Source organism: Cylas formicarius, unplaced genomic scaffold, assembly GCF_029955315.1.
Source record: "Cylas formicarius isolate icCylForm1 unplaced genomic scaffold, icCylForm1.1 PGA_scaffold_12__32_contigs__length_19106922, whole genome shotgun sequence".
Taxonomy (NCBI): Eukaryota; Metazoa; Arthropoda; class Insecta; order Coleoptera; family Brentidae; genus Cylas; species Cylas formicarius.
In genome coordinates this window covers 8,849,419-8,865,536 of record NW_026844225.1, presented here as the reverse complement: position 1 = coordinate 8,865,536, position 16,118 = coordinate 8,849,419, and the positions used below count along the sequence as shown (strand labels likewise).

Sequence of the window (16,118 nt, the reverse complement as noted above, 5' to 3'; positions counted from 1 at the left end):
AATTGCAACTTTGGCCACACAGATACCGTTCAATTTATATGCAATAAATTTATTTTATGAACCACATAACAAAATTAATGGGAACAATACTAATAATAAAACACAAATGATAATTAATCTGGACAATAATTATTAGATAACTAAAAACTAGATCCAACAAATAAACAATGGAAAATTTTTAGAAAATTAAACTATTCAACCGCTTTGCAAAAAAGTCATACAGAATATATTTTCAATGAATGGCACGAATTTATTCGATAAAACTAAAATTCTTGCATGTAATCATGTAATCACCCATATGGGAATCCGAGACGGTGTTTATGCCTCTCATTTAGCTCGGCCCCCCTCCAGCAATATATAAGTAGGTACAGAATAAAATGCGAGTCAGTTTCAGTCAAGCTCTGAAGAAGCCAACAGGATGATTGGCGATAAATCAGCAAGTTTGACTCAGCAAAAATCGACGCAGGAGGAATCCAGAAGTTTTGTAATAGTTAACATTCTAGCTAAAGCTAAAAAAGCATCTATCTATTAAAAAGAAAATGAAGTGCGTTAATGTTGTTGTATTTTTTTTCAATTTGAGTAATATATTTAATGTAACACGTCGTAAACTTTTGAGGAATATTCAAGATGGAAATTACATTGTGCTTGCACCATAAAGGGAGAACGCAGGATATATTAGAGAACTGATGAAATTCGAGTATCAAATTAAAAATCTATGAGCAGCGTTATATGAAAATCATATTTCGATGTTGTGGTATTCTCGGCTTAAAATTTTATCTTAAATTCCTGTAACAAACCCAAATTTCAAAAGAATTTCAGAAATTTATGATTAAATTGTGTTACTAGGTAGCTGATTTTTATTAATTAATATTTTCCTTTACTTTTTGAACCGCCATAAAAGCTTGGCTCCTACGCATAGGATCTCTGGATACATGGACACATATTCTAGACTGATCAAATTCGAAAGGTTCTGTGAAATTTAACACAATTCTAAAAAAAATAATAAAACCAATATTCCTAACTAAAGTTTGGTAAGTATAACTAGATCCGTCAAGTCTGTATCAAGATTATAGACAAAGTATCCTTCGTATTTCAATACGATGAAGGTAAACGTATATTAGAAGCAGATAGACTGATTATAAAGGGATAATATAATGAGCAATAAAACACGGATGAGTGATCACGAAAAGGCTTTGATACGTCTGTTAAGTTATGCGGTCTAATATGGCATGTAGGTTTGCCCGAACCACTTGGAGCTATTAAAATTAATCGTTAATCGCGAAAGCTGCGGTTAGACTCGTTGGTAGCTAGCAGCAAAAAGGATCTCCATAACACACGTTTCGTTGTGTATACAGCATATCTCAATCCATTGCAAGAAACCTGCCATTTTAATAAACGTAATAACGAGAATAAAACAAGCGGCTCGCCTTGTTTGGTATCGTTGCCTCGTAAAGTAGTTCCTAATAAGTCCAAGCAGCCTTTACATGTAATTTGTTGGGTTGTGACAAATTTAACTGTGTACTAGTTGTCTTTAAACCAGTTTGGTGTGCAAAATGGAAACACCATCCTAAGATGCGCGCCATTTAATTTTTTTGCTTTATACGGGTGGTAAGTATTTTTTGGCGATTTTGCGATTGCTTCGATTGTGAATATGAGCAGTTTTAAAATAGAATCTCAAAATCCAAAGTGTTTGATAAAATGTTATTAAGTTCTTTACATAAATTCTAAATTACTAGAAAATTGTAAAGAACTTTTTACTGGGACATAGAGTCCTCTATCACCCATTACAATTTGAACCATCGTCAGTATCGTTAGTGAATTGTCTTCAACTTCATTTGCAACCAAATCGAAATTTAAAAAAAATAACGGTCCAAAAATTAATGGAATTGCACAACTCCTTCGGAGAAAAAAAATGGCCACTTCCTTTTACCAACGTCTACACGAGCTTCCCTCTATCTAGCTAGGTATCTAGCTCATTGGAAAGGTGTATGATTTTTCTAAATCGACTCAATCGTTTCTTTTTTTCTGTAAGTTAGCCATTAACAACAATGCCAAATGTAAAATGAACACATATCATCGTCAGATGGAATTTGTATTTTTTAAAGTTGTTGAGAGGTAAGTTTCAAAAGCTAACTAACCAAAATTTATAGGGCGTTATAAAGTCGACCTAGAAAGCGGAATAGCAAAGTTATTGCAAGGAACGGATCATTTTTGTGAGTCCTAAGTTCTTAATTTTAATGTTCTAAATGAATTTGTCAACAATGAACGATTGATATATGTCAATAATATAATTATAATGAAATAAGAAAATAAATGAATATATATATATATATATATATATATATATATATATATATATATATATATATATATATATATATATATATATATATATATATATATATATATATATATATATATATGCAACGAGCGAGCGGATGATATCCCGGAATAGTGTCATCACATTTTTCCATCCGTGAATCAATACGTGAGAATATATATATATATATATATATATATATATATATTTTAGTTAATTGGGGTATCGGTCCTGATCAGGACCGATACCCCAATTAACTAAAATTTGTTGTTCAACTAGCCGGTCACGACTACCGTTTTGTGTATATATATATATATATATATATATATATATATATATATATATATATATATATATATATATATATATATATATATATATATATATATATATATATATATATATATATATATATATATATATATATATATATATATATATATATATATATATATATATGATGACACTATATTCCGGGATATCATCCGTTCGCTCGTTGAACTCCGACTGGAATCCTGCATCCGACTGGAATCCTGCAAATCTTGCATCCGACTGGAATCCTGCAGACGTTTCGCCAAAATCTCACTTGGCATCTTCAATGCTCGCGCTCCGAAAACACTTCGAACACTGTCTTAGTTTTTCATAACACTTGGTGGCTGTAAAGATCTCCTTCCCGTAAAGGTGTATGATATTCTCACGTATTGATTCACGGATGGAAAAATGTGATGACACTATATTCCGGGATATCATCCGTTCGCTCGTTGAACTCCGACTGGAATCCTGCATCCGACTGGAATCCTGCAAATCTTGCATCCGACTGGAATCCTGCAGACGTTTCGCCAAAATCTCACTTGGCATCTTCAATGCTCGCGCTCCGAAAACACTGTTCGAAGTGTTTTCGGAGCGCGAGCATTGAAGATGCCAAGTGAGATTTTGGCGAAACGTCTGCAGGATTCCAGTCGGATGCAAGATTTGCAGGATTCCAGTCGGATGCAGGATTCCAGTCGGAGTTCAACGAGCGAACGGATGATATCCCGGAATATAGTGTCATCACATTTTTCCATCCGTGAATCAATACGTGAGAATATATATATATATATATATATATATATATATATATATATATATATATATATATATATATATATATATATATATATATATATATATATATATATATGATGACACTATCAATACGTGAGAATATATATATATATATATATATATATATATATATATATATATATATATTCTCACGTATTGATTCACGGATGGAAAAATGTGATGACACTATATTCCGGGATATCATCCGTTCGCTCGTTGAACTCCGACTGGAATCCTGCATCCGACTGGAATCCTGCAAATCTTGCATCCGACTGGAATCCTGCAGACGTTTCGCCAAAATCTCACTTGGCATCTTCAATGCTCGCGCTCCGAAAGTGTTCGAAGTGTTTTCGGAGCGCGAGCATTGAAGATGCCAAGTGAGATTTTGGCGAAACGTCTGCAGGATTCCAGTCGGATGCAAGATTTGCAGGATTCCAGTCGGATGCAGGATTCCAGTCGGAGTTCAACGAGCGAACGGATGATATCCCGGAATATAGTGTCATCATATATATATATATATATATATATATATATATATATATATATATATATATATATATATATATATATATATATATATATATATATATATATATATATATATATATATATATATATATACATTTTCTTCTCTTTTTTCCAATAAGATGTTAAGATGTTACAAATAATGCATGGCATGTTGTAAATGCCTCACAAATGGCAAGATAATAGTAGATCAGTTATAATTATCGGTTTAAATTTAATCGAGAGGCATGAGAGTTAGAATTTCTGTTATATACAGGGTTAGTCAATATTCGCGCAACGGCGTTTTATAGTTATTTAAGTTAGTTAAATTAAATCCCAGTTTATTGATTAAATTATTAGTTATCTTCATTTTTGTCATTTCCGCAAAAACGGTTGAATAATTTAGTAGCCTAGGAAAAAAACATAAATCTGGCAACATAGGCGACGTTCACCATCGAAACCAGTCTCGTTAGAAACCCCCGTTTACTAAATTAGGTAAATTTAAGTGGAATAATTCCTGAGATATTTGACTTTTGACTAACCCTGCATATTCATATTATTCATTAATTCTAAACATCGACTTGTATAAATAAATGTTATTATTATTGAACTGAGGTGGCTTTTATTTAATGAAAATTCATTTAACAAAACCTAAATAAGAACTAAAAGTTCAGATTTTCTCGAAATTATATATATTCACATGACAAATGTTTCGACAACACCGTGTCTTTATCAATTATTATTATTATTATTATTATTATTATTATTATTATTGTTAATATTATTATTATTGTTAATAATTATAGTAATAATAATAAGTGAAAATAATTTACCATTAATCAAAAGAACCAGCACTGTAAATTAGGAAGTGAATTTTAAACAAAGAATTGCATGCATATATTCTTAAAATATATTTAAGAAATATAATGACAATTACCCTCTTAAACAATAATCACTAACTTGAACTAATAAGCTAAGTCATAAAATTTAGATTATATACTTATCAAGGAAGGTTATTGTCTATAATCTTTCTCTGAATGAAGCGGCGAAGTCTTGTTTTAAATAATTATATATAATAACGTACAAAAATGATGTGCACGTTTAAAATTCATGCTAATTGCAAGTCGTCGTATAAATGGAATGATCATACTTTTTTAAGCCATATATAAAGTGTATAAAGAAATATTGTACTCGTTGTATTCTGTTTTTTTGTGTCCACATCAAAACAGAGACCGTGAACATAATCGTTGTAATTAAAATGTGACAATACTAAGGTTTCACACAAAAAAAAATATGTCGGCTGTTGTAAAGCATTTCTAGAGACTAAAAATTTTTTGCAATATAATCGCATAAACTATAAACAGTGAGTGTCTTAAGATGGAACCTTGTGGAACTACAAATCAGATAAATTATAATTACAGTGTATAGACTGAAACCTGTCCTCTAAATAGAAACTCATAAGCAGAGAAGCTGTATTATCAAAACCATAATATATATTTTTTGAAATTACTATATTTATTTACCCAAACACATATAAATGTAATACCCCAGTTAACAAAAAAAAAGAGAATTTTTTAAGCAGTGCGTAAAGCACTGGTCCCAAGAATATAAATAATTAATTTATAAAAAGAATAAATAGAAAAAATGGTAAGTATACAACCCATTACTTAGTCTTAGTACTATTATACATTGTAGAGTACCCATATTTAATTTACATTCAAGTGAATTTTTAACTGTTCTCCAAATTTAATATATTTATTTATATTTCTTAAATTTTCTGGAAGCTTATTATAAGTACATGCTGCTTGGAATACTGGATTAGAAAGTCCTTTATTAGTTCTGATATTATAATTGTAAATATCTTTATGTGATCTGGTGACATACATGTGGACGTCTTTATTAACTATAATCTTCATGTTGATAATATGTTAATGCAACAACAACAAGGTTTTCAATATCCAATATCTGAAAAGAAATAATAGCAAAATTATTATAATGGATCTTGTGGATACCATCAAATCTTGGAATAGAAAAACGTGAATCACCCTTTGATACAATTAACATTGCCAGTAAGCCAACACTGTAAAACTGACTTAAAAGTAGGATAGTTATTAACTAAAGAATTAAACATAAATAGAGGAATCAGACAAGGATATTAAATTAAAAGTAAGTTTAAGCTCGATATACCAGTTGGGAGAAGAAGCAGAGGAGGAAAGAATGCTGGACATCTTCGTCAGGAGGGACTAAACAGGCAATACCGAGCCATATGGGAAACCGTGTTGAAAAAAGCAGAAGAATTTAAACTGATTTTTTTTTCGAAGAAACTGCCACGGTCCACTATAATACTTTTTACAAAACTTCTGGATTCCTCCTGCGTCGGTTTTTGTTGACTCGAACTAGCTAACGTTTCGCCAATCATCCTGCTGGTTTCTTCAGAGCTTGACTGAAACTGAACACCTTACCTCTGCTCTTCTCTCTAATAATTTCCACATTAAAGATATTAAGCGTTCCATCTAAAAATATACTTCACCACAACCTTCCAATAGTATTGAGACCGAAAGCACTCCTACACTTGCCATTGTGGTCCTTCCTTACACTTCAAACGTCATTGACCACATATCAAAAGTTCTAAAGAAATATAACCAAAACCAGATTTACCAGTTGTCCAATACCATTTGAGATGCCAGGAGTTTACAGCCAGACGAAAAATATCAACTGGGCTCAAAGAACAAAAGAGCCGTAAGACTAAGACAAATAAACTCATGAGCAGTTGCCGAACACAATCACGAAACCGGATGTAAAATTTTATTCGATAAAATTAAAATTATATATATATATATATATATATATATATATATATATATATATATATATATATATATATATATATATATATATATATATATATATATATATATATATATATATATATATATATATATATATATATATATATATATATAATATAGGAGTGTACTTGCAAGTTCTACAGCCTGCGGAAGTTTGTTTTCAAAAAAAGGGTAAATTTTTTATACACCATTGTACAAGTTGTTTCGTTCTCTGCAAAGTCGATTTCTACTGTTTTTTTTTCTTTAAATGTAAGGTTCAGTAACTGGAAATTGGAAAATGTAACCTTTAAGGGTGGTTGTCCCAAACGAAACGTTTTTTATGAATCATTAGATAAGTTGAATTAGATTGCGTTAAATGTTGGTGGCCTATTAGGGTCAACAAATATATATAAAATATAGAAAATAAACCAACACAATAGATAGATTTCATGAGCCCATTCATTTTCAAAATAATAATGGATAACATTTTGGTAATTCAGCTGCTTTGTGAGAAGCCTAGCTCTTAAACATAGGAAGTATCAAATATTTAAACAGCATAAACAAAGGCAGGATATATAAAAGGGCACTTCGACCTATTTTACATTATAAAGCAATGAATTGAAAAAATCAGTATGAAATGGAGCTCTTGGAAAAAAGTGGACGTGAGAAAATAGGTGAGAATAGGAAGAAAATTGTGGAATAAAAAGTAAATAACATGCTGCCAAAAACAGCAAACTAAAGAAGATCCAGAGAAAGACCGCCGAGATGGTGGAAAGAATGCTGGACATCATCAGCTAAGATGGGCGATAGTCTGTCATATGGGACACCGTATCGAAAATACGAAAAAAATAGACTGAACTTGTTATTTTGCATATATTTTAAAGATGACACATTTTAAAAATTAATATTTCTGTTGATGCCATCTTGCTGTGTGAACTTACAAGTTCTACAGCGTGGAGAAGATCGTTTTCAAAAACATTTTCAACATTTTATGTACCATTTCAAAAGCTATTTCGTTCATTTTGTTAGTGTCAAGTTCAAATAAAACTTCAAATTGGAAAATGTAGCTTTTTAGGTGTGGTTGTCCCATACGAAACGTTTTTTAAGCATTACTACATAAGCCGAATTAGATGGAGTTAAATTGTGGTGGCCTATTTGGGTTAGATTTGTCTTGAGGGATATACGACTGGATGAAATATGAATTCCGGACGTTTGAGAACAACCCGCACTGTATACTAGCGAGATATTCGCGTTACGTGTTTATAAAACGCGAATTTGAAAAGAAAAAAACTAAACCTTAACGGAATCCGGCAAAATTTCGCATGGCGACTTAAATACAAAATAATCCACTCCAGTTCGCGGTTTCGTGACCCCACAAGCGGATTCCGCAAAATCGTTTGAGATTTCCTGCGGATGGGTTCCGTGCCACAAAGAGCCATCCACGGTAGTGGGAAAATGTCGGCATTTTGAAAACAATCCGAACATAAATAAGTTGTCTGCGGTACCGGAATGCGGCGCAGCAGCGGCAGCGGCAGCGGCAGCGGCTGGAGGATCTTCGCCCGCCCCTCGCTTGCTGCTTGTCGTTACAAGCGGACACGTTCGTTCGGACCCATACGGGCATAAGTCACGTGCATACAATTTAAACACAATCGGAAATAATATAGTCACCTTTTTCGACGGTCGAGGGTACTGCGGAAAATGTTTGCCGCGATAAATCGCGCATCGCACAACCGGAAAACTATAATCATTATGTGGTGAATCATTATGGCGTTTTAACTCAAGAGTTTGGTTTTTATACAAAATTAAGATTTATTGGGACTACAGATTTAACAATATTGCTTTCGAAAAATCGTCACTGAACGGGTCAAGTTCGTAGCCCGTAGCGCGAAGCAGCTTTTAATTATAAAAGGGAAAGAACTTCGCGGTTTCGTGTGGTAAAGGGACTCATTGTTTTTCTATCGTGCTAATGCGGACCATTATATGGAACTTTCGCAAAATCGATGTAATTTAATTGTGCATGCACCCAGTATAAAATGTCCTTCACATCTCGTCGAACTTCAAAGTTACAGCAAACATCGGTAAATATTAAAATTTGCACAAATAATGGCGTTGTCGGATGATATTTTTCCAAATATCTCGCGCCCCATATAATTGACAAAACCTCTCTCACGACACGGATTACGATACTGTTCAAATAAAATTATTCCATCTTTACGGTTTTTCATTTATCGCCAATAATTTATCCATAAAAACGGAAATTTTTAGGATATTTTACATTTTTTGACCATAAACGACACACCCTGTATATGCTTCAATCATTGTTCGGAGTAGAGGTTATAGCCCTGGATTTTCCACGTTTCCTGGTTGAAGAATTTTTTGTCAATATTAAATGGTTTTCGAAAGATAAGTTTTTTTTGAAACCATGCAGTGCGCCGTAATAATCAATGACGTCATGGCGTCTTGACAGTCCCGGAAATAACGATCTCAAATATACCAACCAGCTTATGTGATAGACGAAAACGGCCAATACAAAAATTGTAGCTCTTGATGCCGCCTATGACACTGTTTGAACCGATTAGCCATATTTTTTACGATTTTTGATTTGCGGTTAATAATTTACTCTGTGAAAAACAATTTTTGTAGGTCTTTTAGATTTTTGCCTATAATTTGAAAACCCTGTATATAATCGAAAAAATGCCTGAAATAAATGTTATTGCACTGGATCTTCCGAGTCTGCTGTATGGAGGAAAACATATTTTTCTGGAAGCCAAAATTACCAAAAAAAACATTTCAATTTTTTTTTTAAATATTACGTAAAATTTGATTGCACCAAATTTCTACACTGACCTTTTCTTATATGCTAAATTTGAAGTTGATATCTGTAAATTTAGAATACTTACACATTTCTTATTTAGCACGGAATATCGGGAACACCCTGTACAATAGGTGAAAACCTTAAATTTAAAAAGTTTTAGCTGTCTATGCGGGCTGTATCGCAATGTAAAAGAAAGTGACATCAACAATAGCTGGACCCATTTTTCAGTTTTTTTGAATTTGCGGCGCACCCTGTATATTTTTGAAACATTGTCAAGAATAACGGTTTATAGAACCGTACCTTCTGCGTCTTCTGGTAAAAGAATTTTTTTGATCTCGTACACGGTTTTGGAAAAATAATGTTTTTTTGTTATACCATGCACACGCGATTTTTTATTTTTTTAGAATACTGCCCGACCACCCAGGCCCCCCATTTTCAATAGGTTCCGTCACGAGGCAAAGCTGCATTGTGCCAAATATGAAGTCAATTCCTTCAAATTTCGGACACTTATCGTGTTTCAGAGCGATGTCCAAGAAACAGTCGAAAATCGCGAAAAAAAGATGGATGCCGTCGTCGGATCGAGGCCATTTCTTATAAGCTTCTGTGTCTCGTGGTGAGTTAAAAAGGAGGCAAATTTTAATTTTGTAACTCTAACGGTTCCAAAGTTATTAAGAAAAAACCAAAAGACGAGAACGGAGAACGGACAAGCAGACAATAAAAAATTTTTTTTCGACAGTGATCATTTTTGCGTTACCGAGATGTAAAATTTTTATACGAGCGTAGATACTTACAAAAATCGAATTTTTTAAGTGACAAGATTGCTTTCGAAAAATCGTCGGTGGGCGGGGCGAGTTCGTAGCGCGTAGCGCGAAGCTGCTTTTTATTTCAAAAAGAAGGCGCGTCGCAGTTTCTTGTCCTATTTGTTTATCTATCGTGCTTTTCACATCTCGGCGAACTTGAAAATTACGGCAAACTTTGGTAAATTCAAAAATTGTTACAAATAATAGCGAATATATATTTTTCTTGAAGTCAAAATAACCAAAAAAATAATTACAAAAAATGCTTCGCCTTATTTTATTGCTCAAAATGCTTATTACAATACCTAAAAACCTTAAATACAAAAGTTTTAGCTGTCTAAGTAAGCTATATCGTCATGTAAAAGAAACTGACATCTAAAGCACATATTTTAAATTATTGCCAATTTTTCAGATTTTCTAAATTTGCGGCGCACCCTGTACATTTTAGAATAATTGTCTAGAGTAAAAGTTTATGGAGTCGAATTTTCTGCGGATTTTCGTTCAAGGATTTTTTCGGTTTTGTGAACGGTTTTTGAAAAAATGATCCTCTTCGTAGACTCTTGCTCACGCGATTTTTAATTTTTAATTTTGTATCTTCTTAAATCTCTTCTTTTGCAAATATCGACCCATATCGTCACAAAGCTGAGTGTCTTTAGTTCCAACAATATACTCTGCTTGAAGCAATAAATGAACGAATAGGACACAAGTGCGAAAAGCTCATAAATACCTGAAAATTGAAAATTGCCATTTATTTCTTTTTTTTATTGCTTTGGCCTATTTATTTTCGAAAAGACTGTATCTACCTTATATAATATAATGTGTGGCACATCACAGAAGTCATATTTTTTATAAATTTAATTTTATGCTATATATTTAAAGAGAATAATTTCAGTAAAAATAAATTGGCAATTAATGTAAATAAACAAGGCGATCATCCAAGAGCAAGAGAAAGGCTACAATCGCTATTTTTTCTAATCTAAAATTTGCCTCACTTATATCGGTTATTATTAGTTGAAAGAAAAAATTGACAATCAAAAGTAACAAATTTTGCGTCTGGAAATATTACGCGCGTATTGCTTTCCACCCTTATTTCGGCCATTATTTTTAGGCGATACAAATCTTTCAGTCGTTGCCCTACATAAAGCTCGCCGTGGTGACAGTTTAAAATCAATGGTGTTAATCTGCTAAATCGCATAAGTAAACAGATGGGAATCGAGCGATAGGGAACCGGAGAAAAGGTACGAATAAGGTCGATAAGGTAATTGTAATTTGGATCCACGTAAATATTTATGAATTTCTTCCAATTCGGGATCTCTTGTCTTTTATTTTCCGCGCTTGTAAGAATTGACGGGCGTAAAATCGATCACTTTCGCGTAAAACGGTGACATTTGTTGACATCAAATTCAACAATCACAACACAACAAGCCAAAACTGCGGGAAAAGTTTAACTCACGTTCGGAACCGGGCAATTAGTGCGAACGTGCCTTTATCGTCCGAATCAGTGGCGGCGATTTTGCTCGTTTGCCATTTTTTTATGCGAGTATTTAGGACGTTAGGATTAGTGATAAGATGTTCTGTCCGAATCCCCAACATTCCAAAAAATTGGGAGCTTTTTTGTCGATTTGCAGATATCAGGTTAGAGTTTCAGTTGTCAATTTCGATCAAATTCCAGTCAAAATGCACCCATTCGCGAATTATTGTACCAAAAACATCAACTTAAACCTTAAAATCTCCTTACAAAACGTTACAAAGGTTTATTTATAAACAAGCGACGCATAAGGAATCCAGAAGGTTTGTAAAAGGTATTACAGTCTGTGGAAATTTCTTTGAAAAAATTAAACCTCGTTTTCCTGCAAAATATTAGGTTAAAACATCTCTTCTTGTGTCAAATGGTAGTTTTTCCATCTTGATTTCGTAACGTCATCAAATCTACAGATATAAACATAATATCACTCCGTCTGCCTCAAATAGTAACTTCTCCTTCTTGACTTCGATCAGATTCCAATCAAAATCGGCTTCACCGCCACTTATTCTAACGAAAACGACATCAATCCTGCAAATATGAGTTTAGAGTTCTTTTTCTGTATCAAATATTTGCCTTGTCTGTCAATTCTGATTAAATTCAGGTCAAAACTGGGTCCTTCGCGAATTATTGTATCAAAAACAACCAGAACCAGAAAATATCAACTTAAAACCTCCTTCTGCAAACCTGCAGATATCAGCTTAAAACCTCTCTTCTTGGGTCTGTTCCATCTTGATTTCGATCCGATTTTAGTCAGAATGGGTTCGCCGCCACTTTCTCTAACGAAAACGGCATTAAATGGGATATCAAATAATCAAATAAAGAATTATTTATCCAACAAAGTCTGAAGAATGTTTATTTTTGTTTTTTGCCGAAAGGCAGTTAGCTAAATCGAACATAGTAGCACTTGCCAGTAAACGAACCTTGTTCACAATTGCTGTTAGCTATTGCTTCGGGATTGTACGATTTTTAGACTCTCTCTCTCTCTTTCATATTAACTCTTTCATCAACTGATCTCAAACAGGTAGATATAGAGATTTATACAAGCTGCAAATATATGCACTTTTTGTGGTTCGGTAAATAGCGTTCACTATTATGGTTTGATATTTATTTTCTTTCTTATGACGCGACCCAATGTTCGGTTTTAATAGCATATTTTTTTCAAAAACACGTTGTGAAATACTGTCATTCCAGCAGCTTCTTCAGTTCTAGTTACATATTCCGGATTCCGATATGCTGCTCTTTTCTCGTATTTATTTTTTTATTTTATCTCTTATTTTTGCTTTATAGTTTTTGATTAATTTGATTAATTGCTTATATATAGATGCTATATAATAGATGCTAATCGCTATATCAACTTTCACTAGTACGGCGACAGAAAAGTTACAAAACTTGAAACTGCGGAAATAAGCTATTTAAAAAACTTTTCATTGGTTTAAATTTGTCCCTTACGTTTAAAGTTGTCTAAAAAATCTGCACGAACTGAAGGTGGGTTATCTTTGCCAGGAAAATAAGTCTTTTAATTTTTATTTTATGCGGGTATTCGTTTTTCTTGCGGCAGGTGTTTATTTAATTTTAATGTGCTATATTTAATGAGGGTGATTTTTGTTTTTTCCAGTTCACTAATATATGTAAATCGTGTCAGTCTTTTTTACTTTTGTGTTCGAAAGCGATGTGTTATAAAGCTTTTGGTGTCATATCGTGTTTTTTTTTGCTTAATATGGTTTTAAAAGGATCGATTTAGATCTGCTTTGTAAAACTGTTATACTTGTATGTTTTTCTGCATTTATTTTTTTATTTTTTTATTACTATTTATTATTTTCTTCTTTCTTATCTTGGTGCCTAAATACTTATTGTCTCTTGTTTGTATACTATCTTGTTAGAAGCCGTACTGAGTTGTTACATATGAATAGCTGCAAGCGATATCTCGTGAATCCAATTACACTGTTTTTATGTATTGGCTCACTAAGAGAAAAAACGTTGTAAATTTTTTAAAAAATCGCTAATGATTTGATCCACATTAAATATGATTTTTCTTAATTTTTGCTCATTAATAAGTCAATATTCTTGAAACTAAACTAAACTTATTAAAACATAGGCAATGTCTTCGTCTGAATTGAAAAGGAAACCATTCAAATTATGATGACACAGATAATAAAATAAGCATCACACAATATTATTTTAAATGTTAAAAATAACAATTTAAGTGCGTTTAAAACAAAGAGGCCATCATTATAAGGTAAGGAAAGTCCTTTTTTTCTGTTAACGCCATCCTTAGAACAGAAAGTCCTATTTTTTAGTTTCACGTATTTAAAAAAAAGAAGTAATAATTTCTTTTGAACATAATTTCGTTTAAAACAAATACGCAATACATTAATATTACATGTTGTTTTAAATAATTTATAAACGAATCAATATCAAAATATTTTCAAACGTACCTAAAATGGGTTGATTTATTATAAGGTGATTTCTTGTGTATTTGAAAGATAAAGGCATTCTTCTTCCTATTATTACTAATATTATTATTATTATTATTACTGTTATTATTATTATTATTAGTATTAATAATATCTTAGCAAGAAGATACTTCTGCCCCAAGATCATTAAATTCAATAAAATTAACTAATTTTCAATTAAAAAAAAAATCGGAAAATCATGGCGCACGTCTATGAGATGTCAGCGCGACACGCTGGCTGTAGTACTCGTATTGCGGCCCACTAATAAGTAGCTTCACCGCTTGAATACAAATATGCGTTTACTCTCCGTAAAATGTGAGTAATTGCATCATTTCATTCCGAAATTGTCTAATAAATTTATTGGACCGTTTTATCTGCAAACGGTTTTATCGATAAACGGAATACGGTCTACGATAAGGCCATTCCGACTTTCGTCCCGAACTTTGCCGGACGTCATCCTAAATGTTAGCGCGTTTATTTTCTTTTTAACGGGCCAGATACGACTTGGCTTTTGAGGCTCAGGAAATTCGCGCCAATGACATTTCATCCAAACTAGACTAATAATTACAACAATTGTGCCAGTAAGAAACTGTTAAAAAGTGCTGGCTTAGTGTCATAATTCTCAACCGTTTTGGAGTTTCGAAAGTCTAAATGCCAATACCAAATACTAAGTTGACCAATATGGTTTTTTTTATTAGAAGTTAGATGAATCTTCTTGGCCGCTCTGTAGTTCAGGCTTTAAGTCCTTGGGTTATTTAATATGGTCAGTAGTGAAATCCATATCTTACAAAGAAATTATACGTTGAAATTGAAAAACTATGGCGACTTTTGATCAATTTTCTAAAATATATGGGTAAATATATTCTGAATGAATGAATGATATTTCACATAAAAAATTACAAGCCATATGGGTCTGTATTTGAAATTATATAAATTCCAATACTTTAATAAGTATTTGATCCAAATATCTCGAAAACGGTTAAGACTAATTATTATATTGAGCAACAATTGCCCAATTAATATAATTATGGCAATGTTTCAGTTTTTGTAATTAAAATTTGTATATGAAAAATTGGACTAATGGTCATGTAGCTACTTGTAGTGTAGTGTATATAGTTTCTGTAGTTTTGAACCACCATCTTACAGCATATTTATAACTTCGCCGTCGCGGAGCATCAAAGTAAGATTACTTTAATAAATGTGGTGTCAAATGTCAAAGGCATCTTTCCTTATACTCAAAGCAGTTTTACACAAAAAAATAATTCATCATTATATGTGAAAGTATAATTTTTCGCACATTTGGCACAACGTTTATTAATATATAAATAAATACATAAAGCAGTTACATCAAAAGAACAGAAACAGAAAGTCGTACATAATCAAGGTCAAATGGCAATTTTAAATAGTAAGATATTATCTCCACACAAAAAAAACACATAGAGAAAAAATGCACATGCACTACAGGTTTTACCCCCAGTGATAAAACTTGCTGATTACCAACTTAAATGCTTTAATGTTATCCAGATAAATGCTATAATAGTATATTATGCAACAAGTGCCGTAAACGGCATTTGACTCACGAGATTATTTGACACGAGCGGAGCGAGTTTTTAATAAACGAGTGACTTAAAAAGTTTACCGAACCCGTTGCGTACTATACTTTTTCTACGACCGTTAATTTTTGGGTACATTTCCGCACAACACCACGAATATATTCACTGACACAGAATTGACAAACGTCAAAATTCAAAGCGTGGGAAATATCTTCAAAA

The 16,118-nt window shown here is 32.5% G+C and overlaps 1 protein-coding gene across 1 annotated transcript in view; it reads right to left on the bottom strand.

Annotated features, from left to right (window-relative positions):
- LOC132708581 (E3 ubiquitin-protein ligase RNF220-like) overlaps positions 1-16,118 on the bottom strand; it is a 189,924-nt gene that overhangs the window by 131,366 nt on the left and 42,440 nt on the right. The gene's annotated exons all lie outside the window — the stretch shown is intronic.